We start from the raw sequence: 21,039 nt of genomic DNA, 5'->3' as shown, positions 1-21,039 counted from the left end.
GCACCTCGGGATTGGACAGCATAAAAGCGATTTTTCTTTAGAGCATTAGAGTTTGAACTACTAGGAGGAGCTTGCTTACCTTCTCATCCTAGAGCCTTAAGCATTGGAAAAAATCTCACCCTATGATCACTCATCCCACAACCATAACAACCATCCGTGCCAACTAGGCACTTACCATCGTGTTTTCTTACCGCACTTAGCACAAGTAGGCTTGGACATAGAAGATCCACCACCATTGCTTCTTTGAGGTTTAGAGTGGGAAACATTATCTTTGTTGACATTTGGATAAATAGAAGAGCCTTGGTTCAAGAACCTTTGTCTAAACCTTTGTCGACTTTGTCCATTGGACCTAACATTGGATAAGTTCCCATCACCGGTTCTATCTATTTTCACCTGTCTATTCCTTTTCTTGAGTTTTGACTCCTCAATTTATTGAGAGTACACCATGAGACTTGAGATATCCATGTCATGATGGAGCATTACCGTATGACATTCTTCTTCAGCCAAGTCGGACACACCCGTTAAAAACCTACTCATCTCATCTCTTGAATGCAAAACAAAAGTTGGAGCATACTTGGACAATTGAGAGAATTTTAGGGAATACTCTTTCATGCTCATACCTCCTTGACGAAGGTTAATGAATTCATCCACCTTAGATTCCCTCAACTCTCGGGGAAAGAATCTACCAACAAATTCTGATTTGAACAATTCCCATCCTACCGGGCCTGCTCCTACGGGCCTATTATTCTTCTATTGAGTATACCATACTTGGGAAACACTTTTCAAATGGTAAGTGGCTAACTCCGCATTCTCTACCAAAGTCACCCCAATAATGTCAAGTATTTTGTAAACTTCTTCCACAAATTCTTGAGGATCCTCTCCCACTTTGGAGCCATGAAACTCAAGAGGGTTCATTCTAGCAAAATCCCTAACCGTTGAAGCAGCCGAATTCACATTCACCAGAGCTACAACTTCTCTGTTGGCTTGAGCCGTCATGACTTGAGCCAACATTTGGATAGCCGACCTAAACTACGCATTAGCAACATTCTCCACCACGGGATCAACCGGAGCTTGATTATCTTGAGGAGGAACTCGTTGATTCACATTGTCATCTTCCATCCTTCTAGCGTTAGCCCTTCGTGTATTCATTTCATGAAGACACAAGAGAAGGATTAAGAAAGGAACTTTATAAAATTAAACTCTAAGGCACGCCTTAATAGTATTGAAAGAAGTGTAGTTTCCTAAACATCTTATATCCGAGAATTCATAAATGTGGCGCGCTTCACACTTATGAACAAGACTCTACTAGACGTGGCTTATGATAAACCATCCAAGAATCATTCTAAACCTTGTGCTCTGTTACCAAGTTTCTCATGACGCAAAGGTACCCCTTAGACGTATTAAGGCACATAGAACCCCTAAAGGATCCATGTTAGCCACTTAGCACATCATAACATAGGAATAGAACAATAAAGAGTAAAAGCGCATTTCAAGACCAAAGTTTTCAGAAAGGAAAGTGGAAGTCTAGACTTGTCTCAATTATCCATCTATTAGAATACATGAATCAAAATACGGTCACAGCCGTTACATCATAATCTGAAAGTCAAATAAAAGGATAAAAAGGGAACTACCAAGATATCATCCCTCCTCGAACCATGATGACTCACTACAAGCAAGGAGAAATGAACAAATCCAAGATCTAGCAATAATGGGGATGATGAGTCCTAGATTTGGACTCATTTGGGGATTAGTTTTGATAATTTTAGTGTCCAATATTAAATTTATGCTATGAATTGATGTATAAACCTTAAATTTTAGGTATGTGGATTGAGGAACAAAGCGAGGACACTAACAAGCAAAAAGGACCAAAACAAGCCAAATAAATGAAGGAAAGAAAACCTGATGATCTCCAAGGGCACTCGGCGAATCGCTGAGTTGCTCCCCAGACCACCTAATTTTACAGTAGACAGTTCCTGAAATGAGATAAAGTTAGTTGAACCGTGGTCCATATCGGTGGATCCTCAAACTGATCGGTGAAACTTGATTGTACCGCCAAATTCTCTAAACGAGACAAAGAAGAAGTTGAATTGGCGTGGAAAAGGACTAAAGGGAGGATCGGCGATCCTGATGTACATCGCCTAAAGGTACAGTGCATTATGGATGAAAATGTGAAGAAAAGAAGACGATGGACAAAGATGATCGACGAGTCGCCAATTGGTCGGCGAAGCCAGACTTTCCTCACCGATTGTCCCCAAAATGCCACATCTCTGATCTGTATAAATTGATTTTTTGAAGAGAGAGAAGGCATTCAGCTATTGTGGGACAAAATAGAGAGAACAAACACACTATTCTTATTGATTTTAAGCAATTTTTGGCAAGAGAATTTAATTAGGTGTTGTAATAGAAAATATATTATTCATCTTAGAACTTCGATTTTCAATACGCAGCTATGCATCATGTTAAATTTTTTGCATATATATGTGTATGCCTTATTAGATCCCGGTGCTATTTTGTCTTTTGTGACGCCCTATGTGGCAAGGAGGTTTGATGTTCTTCGGAAAGTGTTATTAGAACTTTTTTCTATCTCTACTCATGTTGGTGATTCTGTGGTGGCTAAGTGGGTTTATAGAAGATGTCTCATTTTCTTATCCCATAGAGTTACTCTTGTTGATTTGGTTGAGCTTTACATGTTATACTTTCATGTTATCTTGAGTATGGATTGGTTTCATGCATGTTATGCTTCTATAGATTGTAGAACACGTCTGGTCAAGTTTCAGTTCCCTAATGAGCCTATCCTTGAGTAGAAGGGGGAAAATTATATGCCTAAGGGTTAGTTCGTCTCTGTCACACCCCTCAAAATGAAGTAGGGTAAAGTAGAGGCTCACATGGGTTTTATGCATTAATAACTAGTTATAATAATGAAGAAAAGCCTCTTTAGTCAGTTTTAAAGAGTTTGGAAGTCAAACGTCAAGGGACGACCAAGACGTTCGGAAACTAGTCTTTTACGTGTTGGTGTGTTCTAGTATGTTGTTCATCTTTTTATGTGTTGTTTGGAGTCTAAAATCGGTGGAGGTGACCCTAGTGTCTTAATAAATGTTTTTAGGGTCAAAACGTTCGGGTACGACTCCCCGGGACCACCCTAAGGGTCCCCGAGGAGGACCCCAACCCTTGGCCAAACAAGCTCCCAAGGCAGCTTGAAGTTGCTCATGGAGGGAGCATGTCCGCATTTGTGGACTAGCTCCACCAAGGGCCAAAATTGTGGTCCGTGTCGCGGACTCTTCTGCCTCGAAATTTAATTTCCAGAAACTTGTGGGAACACCTCCGCGTCCCAGACTTGTTTCCCGACGAAATCTATGAAAATAAAACTCAAGTTTGACTTGTTTAAAAGGTCCAACTAAGTGAGGGGTACTTTGGGTACTTTGGGGAATTATTATAAGCGGTTATTCTACCTATTTTAGGGTATTTTAAGTGGTTAAAACTCCAAAACCTAGAATTAGACCTCATTATCCATATTGAACTTTCCCTCTCAAATAAATTCTCTCTTTAGAACTCCATGGAAGACATTGATGAAGCTTCAAGCTAAGGGACGGGTTCCTACTGATTTCTCCTTCAAATTCCTAAGAAATTAATCACAATGGTATGGGGATTTTATCTTTGATTCTCCTTTCAATCAAAGAGCCAAATCAAAGTGATTTCAATGTTTTTCAAAAACACTAAAAACCCCAATTTCAATTCTAAGCTTGGGTTCTTGCATGACAGTCTTTCAAAGGATGATCTATGCTAATATTGATGGTTTTAAGATAAAAAACTCCATGAACCCTTGCATATCTTGAAATACTGATTTTTGGGTCTAAAGTGGGTCTATTGATTATGACCTAATAATGTAATATTAATGTGTAGATTGTTATGGGCTATTGATTTATGTATTATTCTATATTGAATTATGAGGAATTGATGGTCAATTGTGATATATTGGTTGTTGGCCTTGAATGGGAAATTGTGACATAAGGTTTATGATGATGATGAAGTTGTGAATAGATTATTGATTCTAGTATTTTATATATATTTATGTAGTAGATGTTAGAATTGTGAGGTTTGATCCCTTTGAAACTGGGGAGGTGTTTACTTTATAAGCATGTTGTAATCATGGCATTGTAGGCAAAGTTGGATGATTGTTATTTTGAGTAATGTTGTTTATGTGAAGGTAACGTGATATGATGTGAATTTGTGGATGGTCTAAGAGCATGAAAGGCGATGTTGTGTGGACACTTTATGGGTTATACTTGGTTGTTGTCTTCTTTGAATGAACTATAATGAAGGTGAGGCTAGGATAGACTGTTTACCTACTCTCACACCTTGTGAAGAATGAATGAAAAGAATGAAAGAATGTGAGAATGAATGAAAAGAATGAGAGTTAATGCTAATGAATGAAAGTTGAGTCTATTGTAACGATAGCCTCATAAAGTACTCTTTTAAATGAATGGGGTTCCTAGATTAAAGGTTTTCTCATCTTAGAATCCAAGAGTTTCCTAAATGAATGAATGTTGGGCTATGATGGGTACTCCTTTGTGAGTTGAGATGAGAGTACTTAGTAGCAATCCTTATCCCTAAATGAATGAATATTGGGGTAGGATGGGTACTCCTTCGTGAATTGAGATGAGAGTACTTAGTGGCAATCATTCTCCCTAAATGAATGAATGTTGGTCTAGGATGGGTACTCTTTCTTGAGTTGAGATGAGAGTACTTAGTAGCAATCCTTATCCGTAAATGAATGAATGAAATGAATGTCGAACTCTGTGGGAGAATAATGTCTAGCACCAAGAGGATATGAAGATGGGTGAATACTCTTTTGTTAGTTGAGATGTGAGTATTTAGTAGCAACCCTTAAGATGGGTGCCTTTTTGTTAGTTGAGATGTGGGTACTTAGAAGCAATCCTTCTATCCCTTAACTATGTGCCCACATAGGACTAGCTAGTGGTCTCTACCACGTAAAGGTTAAAAGAATGACCCTACCTCCGGCAAGTGGGCATCCCTCATCTGGTACGGGTTAGTACTGGGATTCCATGTCAAGCTCCATGGTGTATGTCGATTGAGACTCTTCCCCCACATTAATGAATGAATGAACTAGGGTCTCTTAAGGGTGTACTACTTAGGATAGGTGGTGGAATAGTACATCATCTAGACATTGCACAAGTAGACATTTAAGGGAGATCTTGGTGTGTCTTATTAATGATAATGAATGAATGAGTCTCTTTGGGCTAATTAATGAAAGCGTTGGCCTTTGAGCATTCTAATGTGAAAGTGAGTCATAATGAATTGAATGTAAGTGCTCATGTTGAATTGAATGTATGTGATGATCTTATGTCATTAGTGAATGAAGTTGTCTAAATGCATTAAGTTGAATCAACGATTTATGTTGAGATGTGAAGGGAGCTTGTCTTGTGTAGCCTTAAGGATCACTTGGGTGTTGTATGGAGAGGTAGTATGGGCCACCTCACCATGTCTTACTTAGGTGAAGGTTGAGGTATGCATGGTAAGTGCACTTTGTGTGACCTTAAGGTGGTGCCTTAGTGTGGGTGATGGTCCGGGACGTTGCCCATACATTGCACAAAGGTATTGCTTAGGGGTTACCTAAGGTGGAGGTCCAAGGTAAAGGTAAATGGGTTATGTATGTTTATGAGGTATTGAGAAGCATATGACTTTGTATTGTTGGTTGTGACTTGTAAGGTGCCTATTATGTTGTTGTTCATGATATTTTATCAAAATGGTATGAAAGCATAAATTCTAAACAAATGTCCATTTTAGGATGTTTTGCATATCCCCATGCTTAGTACGTGTGTTGTACTAACCCCTTTCTTCTATTTTACTACAAGTGTAGGGATTGTGCTTTTGGAGTTGTTTTGGATTGCTTCACTCTTCCAAGTCTTTGGTATGTCCTTAAGATTCGAGGACTATGTTTAGAAGTTTCTTAGTCATTGTAATAGACACTTAAGTTTCATTTTATTTGTAAAGGGCTGTGTCCCTTATTACGTTTTATGTTCTTGTCTAAGATTGGCTACATAGACTTAGTAGTACCGCTTGCGTATTGATGTTTTCAAATGTTGATGACTATTGAAGTCTTATGGTTTTATTGAATAAACGTTCAAAATTCTTAGTGATTTTTCTGATCTATGCAATGAATGAATGCTAAGGCTTGTATAAGACCTCCGAGAGGTCAAATACGCATGTAACAGCTAGGGGTGCTCCCGGGTCATTACAAACTTGGTATCAGAACATAAGGTTTTAAAGATTACTTTTAGGTTAAATTCTCAAAAGCCATGTCTAGTAGGGTCTTGTTCATCAGTGTGAGTCGCGACACATCTATGAGCGAGAGGCTATAGGACCATAGAATTCTGCACTTTCTTTCATTATTCTTGATGTCGTGCCTTAGAGTTTGGTCTATAAGTGTCCTTTTCCTAATCCATCTCTTGTGTTTATAGGATATGTATACGAGGGCTAACCAGAGTAGAGCGGAAGAGGAGGTAGATTATGGGGGAGTTCCTCCTCAAGGAATGCAAGGTGACCAAGCTCCTTTAGGTGGGCAAGAGAATGTGATTCCGGTGGTTCCCCCGGATATGACTAATGGGGAGATTAGAGAGGCTTTTCTCTCCATACCTCGTGCCATGACTACTCAAGCAAATAGAGATGTGAGGCCTAGGGTGAATGCTATTGAGAGTACCGTGGCCTCAAGGTTAAGGGATTTCACAAGGAAGAATCATCCTACCTTCTTGGGTTCTAAGGTAGATGAGGACCCACAAAACTTTATAGATTAGGTGTTTAAGAATGTGGATACAATGGGAGTGACTCCTAGGGAAAAGGTGGAGTTGGCTTCTTACCAACTTAAGGATGTAGCTCAAGTGTGGTTTGAGCAATGGAGGGATGAGAGACCCATAGGGGCTAACCCAATAGATTGGGGAGTGTTTAAGACGGCCTTTCTTTATAGGTTTTTCCCCTTAGAGTTGAGGGAGCAAAAGTTGGTTGAGTTCATGAACCTACGTCAAGGGAATATGAGTATGAAGGAATACTCTCTCAAGTTTACCCAACTCTCTAAGTATGCTCTTACCTTGGTAGCAAATTCTAGGGCTAGAATGAATAAGTTTGTGATGGGGGTTTCCGGTTTGGTTGAAGAAGAGTGTCTACGGTCTTGCTCCATCATGTTATGGATATCTTTAGGCTTATGGTTTATGCTCAACAACTTGAGGAGACAAAACTTAGGAAGATGAATAGAAATATGAAGAGGGTTAGGCCGGATGAACAATACCAATCTAGGTCTAAGAAGAGGTTCTATAACCAAGATTCTTCAATGGTCAACAATGATAGGGTGTCTAACCCTAAACCTCAAAGAGGGAATGGAGGTGGTTCTACTTTTGAGAGGCCTAGGTGTGCTACTTGTGGAAAAGCAACATTCGGGCAAGTGTCTTGCCGGTACGGATGAATGCTTTGGATGTGGGAGTAAGGGTCATAAGATGAGAGATTTCCCTACAATTAAGACAAAAGGGAAAGAGACCAATCAAGTTGCTCATGATGGATCGGATCCAAATGCTCATAAGAGGAACCGTTTCTATATGCTTCAAGCTAACAAGGATAAGGGAACAAATGAAGGCAAGTAAATTTCTTTGTTGTTTGATGATAACCTTAGATGCGTTTACCCCAAGTGGGGGATGATGAGTTGAGTAGTAAGGTTGTTGATATCCTTATATTTTCCTTCTATTCTAATTCAAGCTTGAAACAAAGAGTTCTTAGTAGCATGTTGCATGTTGGAGTCTTATGTGAATTGAGTTTCCGTATTCTCCTTATGATGTGCATATTTTAGTTGAATTTTTGTTTAAATAAATAAATGAGTTTTCATGATTTTGTCCCTCATGATTTATATGCATTTATGAAGAATTGTTTAAATTGCTCCATGAGATGCCTAGTTGAGCATGCCATGATGTGATCTTGATGTTGCATGGTTATGCTCTTGAGAGAAATTTTATGGTGAGCCTATAAATGTTGTAATGAGCATGATATGCTATGGAGAAGGAAGTTCCTCCAAAGAAATGAGAAATGGTAAAGTTTTGTGCATATTGGGTGGTAGATGTTATTCCTACTTCCTTGGATTGCATGAAAGTCTTGTTGTAACGTTTTATATGTGGAGTTGATGTTTCCTCCTTGATGTGTCCTGTAGTAATGATATTACATTCTTGTTCTGGGCTGCTAGTCCTAGAGTCTTTAAGTCAATAATGTTTGAAGTATCATTGGAGGGCGAATGTTCCCAAGTGGGGAATATTGTAACACCCCTCAAAATGAAGTAGGATAAAATAGAGGCTCACATGGGTTTTATGCATTAGTAGCTTGTTAAAATAATGAAGAATAGCCTTTTTCGTCAGTTTTAAAGAGTTTGGAAGTCAAACGTCAAGGGACAACCAAGACGTTTGAAAACTAGTCTTTTACGTATTGGTGTGTTCTAGTATGTTGTTCATGTTGTTATGTGTTGTTTGGAGTCTAAAATCAGTGGAGGTGACCCTAGTGTCTTAATAAATGATTTTAGGGTCAAAATGTTCGGGTATGACTCCCCGGGACAACCCTAAGGGTCCCCGAGGCGGACCCCAACCTTTGGCCAAACAAGCTGGCAAGGCATCTTGAAGTTGCTCATGGAGGGAGCTTGTCCGCATCGTGGACTAGCTCCACCAAGGGCCAATAGTTTGGTCCGCGTCGCAGACTCTTCTGCCTCAACATTTAATTTCCAGAAACTTGTGGGAACACCTTTGCGTCGTGGACTTGTTTCCCGACAAAATATGTGAAAATAAAACTCAAGTTTGACTTGTTTAAAAGGTCCAACTAAGTGAGGGGTAGGTTGGGTACTTTGGGGAATTATTATAAGCGGTTATTCTACCTATTTTAGGGTATTTTAAGTGGTTAAAACTCCAAAACCTAGAATAGACCTCATTATCAAAATTGAACCTTCCCTCTCAAATAAATTCTCTCTCTAGAACTCCATGGTAGATATTGATGAAGCTTCAAGCTAAGGGATGGGTTCCTACTGATTTCTCCTTCAAATTCCTAGGAAATTAATCACAAAGGTATGGGGATTTTATCTTTGATTCTCCTTTCAATCAAAGAGCCGAATCAAAGTGATTTCAATGTTTTTCAAAAACACTAAAAACCCCATTTCAATTCTAAGTTTGGGTTCTTGCATGAACGTATTTTAAAGGATGATCTATGTTAATATTGATGGTTTTAAGATCAAAAACTCCATGAACCCTTTCATATCTTGAAATCCTAAATTTTGGGTCTAAAGTGGGTCTATTGATTATGAGCTAATAATGGGATATTAATGTGTAGATTGTTATGGGCAATTGATTTATGTATTGTTCTATATTGAATTATGAGGAATTGATGGTCATTTGTGTTATATTGGATGTTGGCCTTGAATGGGCAACTGCGACCTAAGGTTTATGATGATGATAAAGTTGTGAATAGATTATTTTGTCTAGTATTTTTTATATATATGTAGTAGATGTTTGAATTATGAGGTTTGATCCGTTTGAAAGTGGGGAGGCGTTTACTTTATAAGCATGTTGTGATCATGGCCTTGTAAGCAAAGTTGGATGATTGTTGTTTTGAGTAATGTTGATTATGTGAAGGTAACGTGATATGATGTGAATTTGTGTATGGTCTAAGAGCATGAAAAGTGTCCTTGTGTAGAGACTTTATGTGTTATAATTGTTTGTTGTCTTCTTTGAATGACTAATAATGAAGGTGAGGCTAGGATAGACTACGTTTACCTATTCTCACACCTTGTGAAGAATAAATGAAAAGAATGAAAGAATGTGAGAATGAATGAAAAGAATGGGAGTTAATGCTAATGAATGAAAGTTGGGTCTATTGTAAGGATAGTCTCATAAAGTACTCATTTAAATGAATGGGTTTCCTATATGAAAGGTTTTGTAATCTTTGAATCCTAGAGCTTCCGAAATGAATGACTGTTGGGCTAGGATGGGTACTCCTTCGTGAGTTGAGTTGAGAGTACTTAGTAGCAATCCTTATCCCTAAATGAATGAATGTTGGGCTAGGATGGGTACTCCTTCGTGAATTGAGATGAGAGTACTTACTAGCAATCCTTTCCCTAAATGAATAAATGAAATGAATGTTCAACTCTGTGGGGGAGTAATGTCTAGCACCGAGAGGATACGAAGATGGGTGGATACTCCTTCATTAGTTGAGATGTCAGTATTTAGTAGCAACACTTAAGATGGGTGCTCCTTCGTGAGTTGTGATGTGTAACGACTCGGAAAATGATATCCTTGGAAGGACTGTTTGGCGATGGGGCTGCTAGATCACCTAAGGGGTTGGTGAGTCACCCTTATGCCCCTATGGTTGCCTAGTGGACTGCCCAGTTGACCAGCCTTTGAGTAATCCCACTGGAACAGACGGGCAAGGGGCAGATTTTTAAAGTTACAACTTTTAGGGTCAACTTCAAATGCTGATATCTTTTAGCTCAAAACGAATTAGGTGGACTATTACCTATCCAATTAAAGGTATCTGAGTCCTCTTTCCAACGTCACCGAGTTTGCCCTTTTCCGATGTTGGAGTAAAAAGTTATGCCAAAAATAGTGAAGCACTGTCAAAAAGGACGAGCTTAGACGGGTTTAGTGAAAACTTTTAAGTTTAACTTTGTGGGTCCTTAATTCCTTTCCTAAGTTGAGGCCCTATTATTCTTTACCTTTCCTAGCAATTATAAAACCCTTTTAGACCAAAATTCTTCCATTTAGAATTAAAAGGAAACCCACCTCCTCTCAAATATTTCTCTCTCTACAATCCTCCATTTAAGAAGGTCAAGAACTTGGAGCTAGGGCTTGGATTGAAGGTGGTTTCTCCATCAATTTTCTTGGGGAATCTTAACAAAGGTATGGTGACCCTTGATCCTTGATTATCTTTCCTTCAAGGAGTCCATTAAAAAGGGTTTCAAAAGTCTTCAAAGGACAAAACTTCTATTTTCTATTCTAGGTATGGGTTCATGGGTAAAATGTTTTCAAAGTCATTATATTGGTGAATTGAAGTTCTATTTATGATTTTAAGATGATTTTATATGAAACTTCTTCAAGAACCCATGTTGTCATTAAAAGCCTACAATTTGCTTATGAAGTGGGTTTAATGCCTATGATTTAATGTTGATGAAATTGTGTTTAGATCGGATTGTATTGCCGATTTATATGGTTTTGTATATCTATTTATGATGAATTGTTGATATATGGATGAATTGAGGATTGTGGCCTTATGGGCAAGTTATGGGTGAATCACTTTGTGGTGATAGAATTGTTGGGAATTGAGTAATGGTTAATATGGCTTTGGAGGATGGTAAGTTGACTTAATCTCATATTATTAGTAGAATTTTTCTTGATGATGATCCACTTGTAAGGTGGAGGTGTTTACTTATTTTGTATATTGTGACCAAGGCATAGTATGAGAAATTTAAGTGTTACATGACATTTTATGAATGGACATTCAATGGAGCTAATGTGATCATGTTATGAAAGTAAAGCTTGTGCATCCTTTTCTTGTTTAAATGATTATATTGTTGGTTGTGGAATCCTCGAAGCGGTAGGCTAGTAGCACCCTTCCAATCATGATAATAATGAACCTTGGAATCGGTAGGCTAATGGCACCATTCCATTAATGATTAGTAATGAACCTTGGAATCGGTAGGCCTATGGCACCTTTCCATGAAGGTTAATGATGAGACTTGAACCGGTAGGCCCATGGCACCCTTTCAAGAGGAGTTAATGAGCTTTCCTAAATGAACCTTGAAACAGTAGGCTTAAACTAAGCACCGAGTGGATTTGGTTAGATGGAAACTCCCCCAATAGTTAGGCATGAGTTTCAATGATCGTCTACCTTATCCCATAAACTATGTGCCCGCATAGGAAGCTAGTGGATCCATTAAGCTATATATACCGGTCTTCCTTAGGCAAGTAGACCACCTCTTTACGGTGTGGGGACTTATGACACCGGATTCCATTACAAGCTCTCATGGTCTATGTCGGTTAAATGCTTACTTCCCATCATGTGGGATTTCATTATGGTTTCTTGATAGGTTCTACAAAGTGTAGGTAGTAGTATGGGATGCTACCTATACATTGCACGAGTAGGCTTGGAGAGGGTCATAGTGAGTTTCTCTAAATCCTAATGTATGTGATACAATTGTGGCCTAAATGAGGTTATTAAAGAATGTTGGCTCTCAAATGCTTAATATGAGATGCATGCTATACTTGGGTTATATTACGAGTTATTTTCCCTTGTCATGTCTTAATTAATGATATACCTCTTATGTATGAATATTGTGCAAAGGTGAAAGAAAGGAATGATAAGTTACCTTAAGTGACCTTAATGTGGTGCCTTAGTATGGATGGTGGTATGGGACGCCATCCATACATTGCACGAGGTATAGCATAAGGGTTTCTTGAGGTGAAGGTCCAAGGTAAAGGTTTTCATGTTGAAATTGTTTAAAGGTAATATTATGACTTACTTGATGTTTATGCTTGTATTGTATGTCTTTTATGCAACTATTCATGGTACTTCAAAAAGTGGCATAATGCATGGTTTCTAACCAAAATGTCCCTTTTAAAGCATGTTTTGCATGGTCATCATACTTAGTACTTAATTGTGCTAATTCCATATTTCTCTATTTTCTATAAGTGTAGGTTCCGGCAAGTGATCCCTCCTAGCTAGTTTGAAGTGTTGGATTGCTTTCCTCCAAGACTTGGTATGTTCTCATGGATTCGAGGATAAGACTTTTAAGTTCTTTTGTTCATGTAATAGACACTTTTAGTTTTGTTTCGATTGTAAAGGGTTGTGTGCCTACTTATGTTTTGTGATTGTGTCTAAGATGGCCATGTGAGACTTAGACTTCCGCTGTGTGTTTTTAAAGTTGTTTTAATGAAGTTTGAATGTGTGGATGTAGATAAGTTTTTCATTCCGCACTATTATCATTATTGAATGCAACGAATGACTATGTAGTTTGTATAAGACCCCTTCGAGGTCAAGTACGCCTTGTTACGACTTGGGGGTACTCCCGGGTTGTGACAAGATGAGAGTACTTAGATGCAATCCTTCTATCCCTTAACTATGTGCCCACATAGGACTAGCTAGTGGTCTCTACCACATAAAGGCTAAAAGAATGACCCTACCTTAGGAAAGTGGGGATCCCTCATCCGGTAAGGGTACTACCGGGATTCCATATCAAGCTCCATGGTCTATGTCGGTTAAGGCTCTTCCCCCACATTAATGAATGACTAAACTAGGGTCTTTTAAGGGTGTACTACTTAGTATAGGTAGTGGAATGGGACATCATCTTGACATTGCACAAGTAGACATTTAAGGGAGATCTTGGTGTGTCTTATTAATGATAATGAATGAATGAGTCTCTTTGGGCTAATTAATGAAAGCGTTGGTCTTTGAATATGCTAATGTGAAAGTGAGTCATAATGAATTGAATGGAAGTGCTTATGTTGAATTGAATGTATGTAATGATCTTATGTCATTAGTGAATGAAGTTGTCTAAATGCATTAAGTTGAATCAACGATTTATGTTGAGATGTGAAGGGAGCTTGTCTTGTGTAGCCTTAAGGATCACTTGGGTGTGGTATGGAGAGGTAGTATGGGCTGCCTTACCATGTCTTACTTAGGTGGTCTGGGGATGACATTTGATGAGTATTCTAGCTTTATGAAGTGACTTGTTGGCTTATGTGCTTATATGTCTTATGTGATTAATTGGTGAAGGTTGAGGTATGCATGGTAAGTGCATTTTGTCTGACCTTAAAGTGGTGCCTTAGTGTGGGTGATGGTATGGGAAGTTTCCCATACATTGCACAAAAAAATTTCTTAAGGGTTACTTAAGGTGGAGGTCCAAGGCAAGAAGGTAAAGGTAAATGGGTTATGTATGTTTATGAGGTATTGTGAAGCATATGACTTCGTATTGTTGGTTGTGACTTGTAAGGTGCCTATTATGTTGATGTTCATGAAATTTTATCAAAATGGCATGAAACTAAAACTTCCAAACAAATGTCCTTTTTAGGATGTTTTGCATATCCTCATGCTTAGTACGTGTGTTGTACTAACCCCTTTCTTCTATTTTACTACAAGTGTAGGTTGTGGTAACTAGGAGGGGATTGTGCTTTGGATTTGCTTGGATTGCTTCACTCTTCCAAATCTTTGGTATGTCATCATGATTCGAGGACTATGTTTAGAAGTTTCTTAGTCATTGTAATAGACATTTAAGTTTCATGTCATTTGTAAAGGGCTGTGTCCCTTAGTACGCTTTAAGTTCTTGTCTAAGATTGGCTACAGAGACTTAGTAGTTCCGCTTGCGTATTGATGTTTTCAAATGTTGATGACTCTTGAAGTCTTATGGTTTGTTGAATAAAGTTTAAATTCTTAGTGATTTATGATTTATGCAATGAATGAATGCTAAGGCTTGTATAAGACCTTCGAGAGGTCGAATATGAATGTAACGGCTAGGGGGTGCTCTCGGGTCGTTACAGTCTCATGTTTGAAGGATAGAAAGATAATCTCCAAGGTTTGTGTTTACCATCTTGTTAGGGTGAGAGATTTAGATTCTGAAACCCCTACTCTTGAGTCGGTCCCCATTGTAAATGATATTCCGGAAGTATTCCCAGATGATCTAACCGCTATTTCTCCCGAGCGGGAAATAGACTTTGGTATTTACCTTTTCCTAGGTATGCACCTATCACAATTCTTCCCTATAGAATGGCCCCGGCTGAGTTGAATGAGTTAAAAGATCTGTTAAAGGACTTGTTAGATAAGGGCCTCATCCGACCATGTATCTCACCATGAAGTGCTCCCGTGTTGTTCATTAGAAACAAAGATGGGTCCCTTCGTTTGTGTATCGATTATTGACAATTGAATAAGGTTACCAGTAAGAACAAGTATCCTTTTCCAAGGATGGATGATTTTTTTGATCAACCACAAGGGGCAAGTTATTGCTTAAAAAATGATCTTCGTTCGAGTTATCACCAATTAAGGGTGAGAGGTGAAGATATTCCCAAGACGGCTTCCCAAACTCGATATGGTCATTATGAGTATCTAGTAATTTCCTTTGGTTTGACTAATGCTCCGACGACTTTTATGGACATGACGAATGGAGTGTTTAGGCAATACCTAGACATGTTTGTGATTGTGTCTATCGATGATATTTTGATCTATTGAAGGAGTGAGAATGAGCATGTGGATCATTTGAGAATTGTATTTCAAGTTCTTCAGGACTATCAACTTTTTGCAAAGTTTAGCAAGTGTGAAAATTTGTTGAGGTTTGTTGCTTTCTTTGGACATATTGTGTCAAGTAAGGATCTTGAGGTAGATCCTAAGAAGACAGATGTGGTCAAGAGGTTCCAAAGACCTCTAACTCCTTTGGACATTAGAAGCTTCTTGGGTTTGGCCGGTTATTATAGAAGGTTTGTAGAGGGGTTTTCTTCCATCGATTCTCCCTTGATGGCTTTGACTCAAAAGAAGGCTAAGTTTATTTTGTCGGAAGTTTGTGAAAAAAATTTCCAAGAGTTGAAGGATAGACTTACTTCCGCCACGGTGTTGACTTTACCGGAAGGTACGGATGGTTTTGTGGTCTATTGTGATGCCTCTAGAGTTGGGTTGGGATGTCTGCTTATCAAAAATTGTAAGGTGATTGCCTATGCTTTAAGGCAACTTAAATTCCATGAGAAGAATTATCCTACGTATGACCTTGATTTAACATCGGTTGTTTTTGCCTTAAATATATGATTATCTATATGGGGTTTATGTTGATGTGTTTACTGATCATAAGAGTTTGCAATACATGTTTAGTCAAAAGGACTTGAATCTTCCCCAAAGCAGGTGGCTTGAATATTAAAGGATTATTAGATGAGTGTTCTTTACTACCCTGGAAATGCCAATGTGGTAGCGGATTCTATTAGTAGGTCGTCTATGGGAAGTGTTGTTCATGTGGAAGATGATAAGAAAGAGTTGGTTCGTGATGTTCATAGGTTGGCCCGGCTAAGTGTTCAACCAGTGGATTCCACCAATGGTGGTGTCATCATTCACAATGGGTTCGAATCGTCTTTTGTGGCGGATGTGAAGTCTAAACAAGGCCTTGATCCCATTTTGGTAGAATTGAAAGAGGCAGTACTTAAGAAATCCGTTGAGGCTTTCTCCCAAAGGGGAGATGGTATGCTTAGATACCAAGGCTGGTTATATGTTCGGAATGTGGATAACTTAAGGCACTACAACATTTTAAGCCTAAGGCCACACTAAATCTGGACAACATTTGTAAAGTGCTGCCTAAGACATTTTTGGGTACACTTTTGAAGCGTAGCCTTAGTTGTTAGCTTTTGGCCACAATAATATTGGCAACACTAAGTGTGCTCTTTAGTGGTATAGGCTACACTTGTTAAGCGTTGTCATATCATGATATAATTGGCAACATTTATTTACACATATGACTACACTATTAAAGTGTTCTATTTTTATAAATATAAAAACAACACTTAACAAGTGAGGCCTTGTAGTTTTCCTAAAATTTTCTCAAAAATATTATATTCCCTCCAATATATTTAACTCTCCCTCCAATTTCTAATTTTCCAAAAAAAAGAACTTCTTTAAAAATCAACACACAATTTAACTCTAAAAATAAAAATAAAAATAAATATAAAAAATATAAAAACATTCAGTACAAATAAATCTAATCCACAAACCTCATTGTTACTTTACCCAAGTCGCTACTCTTAGAAAGGAAACCCTAAATCCTACTGCCTCTTCTTCTCATTTCCACCAAAAAAATCACCATTGTCACTCCTTCGTCTGAGATAGGTGGTGATTTTTCCAATCCTTCTTTGTGTTCATTCGAATAACTGGAGAAAAAGTTCAAAGAGAACTGACATCGTTTGTCGAAATCCGAATCTATACCAGAGCAGACTAAAGATCTGGCAATGGAGTAGATTTAGTCACTTTTATCATACAGGTCAGTCATCTTCTTGTTCATTAGTATCTCCATGTTGCTGGTATTCAAAAATTATAATTTTTATGAGTATCTCTTCATTTTTTGTTGTTTTAAACGTTTGATGCAATTTTAGCTCTAAGTAACCTTTATATTTTAAGAATTTCAATTTCGGTATATTACACATAGTATAAACTCGGTGTGGATTTAAATTGGTCAGGCATTCTTGAATTGTGATTTAGATTGAGTTTTTAAATGCTTGTGCTTCATTTTGTTGGGTTCTAAATTATTTGTGCTTAGTATGAGTAAGAATGTATTGAGAGTTTATCTGAAAGTGTGTAAATGTATTAGGAATTTTCTATTTTCACATTGATTGAGTGATGTTGTTTGTGAGTTGAGGGTGTGAGGCACCTCACATTTGAATGATTTTATCAACTGCCCATTGAATAACACAATTTACTGCTCAAGAGTTCAAAGCATCTGTGTGCCTCTTCAGTAGATTAGCAAGATGATGCATAGCTCCAGCATCAACAATCAGTTTTAGTCAAACATAAATGAAGGAAGAATTACGGTGAAGTAAAACTAATTAAAAGAATAGATGATGTTGTTCTAGATTAGTTTTTATGTTATTTGTATCTACAATATACTCTGTCCTAGAAACAACGTTGAGAAAATATAGTTCGTTACTGATCATGTAATTGTTTTGTTTCTTTTCTCCCAGATTTAGCACTGTAATTTACCGAAAGAGTCTAATCTAGAATACATATAGAAATAGATTTATAGTTTTAGTAAATGGATTTCATTATAGTTACTTGTTGTGAGATCTTATTAGCATACATATGAAAGACAACCACTAAGAGTTTTGTTTCCCATAAAAGTACCACTTACTTTGAGTTACCCAAGATCATATTGTTCGGTGTAAAAGTAGTTACTTGTCTAGTGTTGAAACAACCTATACTTTACATAGTAGAAAGTGCTATAATCTCTGGAATAGCAGGTACCTCATCTGATGGAGAAGAGAACACCGCAGCTATTGCATCTAGGATAAGCTTAATCAATGTTGCAGCTGGTTCATCGATTCTCCTTTGAGTAGGGAAAGACTCACCTCCTCCGATACAAATAGAGCAATACTCATGATACAAATGGTTCTTTGCACGGATACTATGTTATTTATAGCGCAAAGAGAGCAGTTGAAGCTATGTGTCCTGCCGTAGTCTCTTGCGCTGATATTTTTGTGTTTGCTGCAGGAGATGCAATTGTATTAGTAAGTACATATCCCCTACTAAGAAATTAATGTACTACAAGTGTAGATATGTATAAATGTTAACAAAATCCAAAAGCAATTGAAGATGTTAGTACTAAAGTGTAGACTATAACAATATTGTAACAGATCATCCCACAAATGATATTTGTCTGTTTTAGGCCTAGTCTAGCATGTCTTTAAAATATGTATTTATGATGTATTTCTTTATATACTCAACATCTCTCTAGTGTTCTATCATGTGGATTTGCCTAGAGTGTCACAAATACTATACTCTAAAATCTTATTGCAAGTTGTTTTTTCAGTTAGGCAGACCTTACTGGAACTTGTTTAAAGGAAGAAAAGACGGACGAATATTAAGAGCTAGTGAAACAACTCTGCTTCCAAAGCCTACATTAAACATTTCTCAACTCCAACAAAGCTTCAATCAAAGAGGTCTCTCACTAGACGACTTAGTGGCTCTCTTAGGTCCGCATAACAAATGCTCCAAAAAATTTCACGAGTGAATTTCTTAAATGGTCAGTCAACTTACATGTGATACGACTATACATTTTCTTTGTCTTGCAGGTGCACACACTCTAGGATTTACCCATTTCTTATTATTTATGAACCGCATATACAACTTCAACGCCACACATGACATCGATCCTACACTACGCCCATCGTTTGCAGCAAGCTTGAAGGTCATATGTCCACTCAAAAACAGGGCAAAAAACACAGGAAAAGCAATGATCCTTCACCAACAATATTTTATAATACTCATTACTAGCTAAATCACCAAAAGAAAATGGATCATTCATTTCTGACTACACGAAAATAAAAAGTCATGCGGACCTTACTGGAACGTGCCTAAAGGAAGAAAAGATGGACGAACATCAAGAGATGATTAGTGGTGTGTTTTATTCAGACATGTTATTATCATAATACGGAGAGTGTGACTCCAATGTCCTGTTTCAAGTATGTCTTCTTCTCCTCCTCGTCCTCCTTGTTCATCTTCTTCTTCTATTGCGAGTGCGGATGTAAGGAGATGCCCATTTTTTTCAATTCTTGTTACAGTCATTGCAGACAGTTTTCTAAGAGGGGATGACATTTATTTTTCAGTTCTTGGTCGACGTTGCTGAATTCTTTTCATTTTTTCCAATTCGTGGTTGCAGTAGCATGATAATTTAGTTATTGGACTAATTATATCACTTTATTTAAACTATTTTTGTGGTGTTGGTTCTGTACATAGGTTGGGTCTTACTAGAGGGTACCAGTGTAATCAAAGCAAAAAGTTAATAGCTCTGGCTTATATTTGGTCTATATATCTGTGTAGAAGTTAATTATGGACTACATTGTAAAGAAAAAAAGGCAATGTTATCATAAATAGGGGCATATTATGTTCACCACATTATGTTGAGGCTTCCAATTAAGTCTCTCCATTATTTCAAGTTACGAGTCATTCAAAATGATGAAAATATCAGGATATTTTGTGGAATCTGCTATTTTCTGAGACCTCGTATTTCTATTGAATGTTTAATATAGAGTTATTCATGTATCATATATATTCTCTGTGTTAGACGTATTTCGTTCTTGTTGTGCCTTTCATTATTCCAAGTTAATGGAACAAAGAAGGAATGAATGTTGCCAATTTTAAATAATCTCGAACTTTTTTACTAGAAAAGTTGGTTTGGTTTGGTCAGGTTAAGCTAGCTAGTTTGAGTGAGATTAGAGCAACATATTTCTTTTATTGAAACACAATTTTAGCCTTTGGTAATGTTACTTAAAATCTTAGCTTTGGGAAGTCTTAATTTTTATACTTGGTTTGTTCTATGCTCCATTTCATATGGTATGTAAGAATTGACTCGTAAGAAGTGATTTTTATAATGAGGAATCAGAAGATGAAAATATTGAACATGGTTTCTTTCTTATGTTTGATTTGTTGAACATGGTTTGTTTCTGATTTTTAATTTTATTTCGAATGTGTAGGAAAGTTTCGGCAATCAAATTTGAATGGAGGCCAGAAATCAATTCGATGAATTGAGGCAGATGATGAGGAGTTTTTGAACTATTATAGAAGTTTTAATATATTATATTTGGTTTTGTGAAGTTTATTGCTAGTACATAGAGTATTCCTTTATAAGTTTTTGTAGTACAAGACAGATTGTTTTATGATGTTTATTGGAAATCTATACATATTAATTATTTATTAGCTAATTTAATGCTTATTTATAATAAAACAATATTGTAGTTTTTAAAGTAAAAATTGTGGCATCTAAATATTTTTAAACCAAAAATGCTTATTAATTGGAAATTGTCATATGTATATTGGCAAAGACTACACTTCAAAGTGTTGTTGTAGATAAGCTAGAAAATGTTACGCTTAGAAGCGTAGCCAATAAGGAAGCAAAGGCTACGCTTAAAAGTGTAGTTGTAGGAGATAAAAAAAGTTGCTATAACAGGTAATGCAAAGCGTTGCCTTTTTTACCTTATAGGCCACACTTTTGAAGTGTAGCTGATAGGGCAACAAATTGTCACGACCCGGGAGAACCCCCTAGTCATAACCGGCATACTCGACCTCGAAGAGGTCTAATACAAGCCTCTTAGCATTCATTCATCGCATAGACACTAAAACCATAAGGAATTTAAAACTTTCTTTACCAAGAAAACATTGCATAAAAAAATAGCAAGCGGAAGACTTTCTAGACTTTATACATGATGTCTCAAAACCATCTAATACTTTAGAGTACAAATTCGGGACTAATCCCGTACACAACTTAAACAATACTAAAAG

This window comes from Solanum tuberosum, unplaced genomic scaffold (genome assembly GCF_000226075.1).
Source record: "Solanum tuberosum cultivar DM 1-3 516 R44 unplaced genomic scaffold, SolTub_3.0 scf00167, whole genome shotgun sequence".
In the NCBI taxonomy this organism is placed as follows: domain Eukaryota; kingdom Viridiplantae; phylum Streptophyta; class Magnoliopsida; order Solanales; family Solanaceae; genus Solanum; species Solanum tuberosum.
The sequence above is the reverse complement of the archived record's forward strand: the minus strand, read 5'-3'. Positions refer to the sequence as shown.